The following is a 466-nucleotide window of genomic DNA, read 5'->3' on the forward strand; positions in this document are numbered from 1 at the left end:
ACGCTCAGTATAACAATTTTTGTTTTTCCAAAATAAAATATATTTAAAAACTTAAAAGATTATGTGAATGATTTTGGAATGTAATAGAGACAAATGTAAAGGAAAAATGCAAATGTAAAGGGCAGGAATTTACCTGCCTTGACCAGGATTAGAGAGGAAGTCAATCTGACCTAAGCAGAATCAGGCCTTCGTTTGAAACTCTCCTGATCTCTTCCTCCTTCCCGCTTCCTAGCTCCATCATGGACTACGTGGACACGCACACGTGCACGTGCGCACGTGTACACATACGCACGCGCCCGTATGCACGTGCGCGCGCCCGTGTGCACGTGCACGCGCCCGTTCGTACACAGAAACTTTCAGAAATCTCTCTTAAGAGTTAGTGGGAGTCTTTCCGAATCCTTTTTTTTTTTTTTTTAAAGGTTTTATTTGTTTGACAGAGAGAGAGACAGCCAGAGAGGAAACACAA

The sequence above is a fragment of the Callorhinus ursinus genome, unplaced genomic scaffold (assembly GCF_003265705.2).
Source record: "Callorhinus ursinus isolate GAN/ISIS: 27379988/994484 unplaced genomic scaffold, GSC_fseal_2.0 scaffold5, whole genome shotgun sequence".
Taxonomy (NCBI): domain Eukaryota; kingdom Metazoa; phylum Chordata; class Mammalia; order Carnivora; family Otariidae; genus Callorhinus; species Callorhinus ursinus.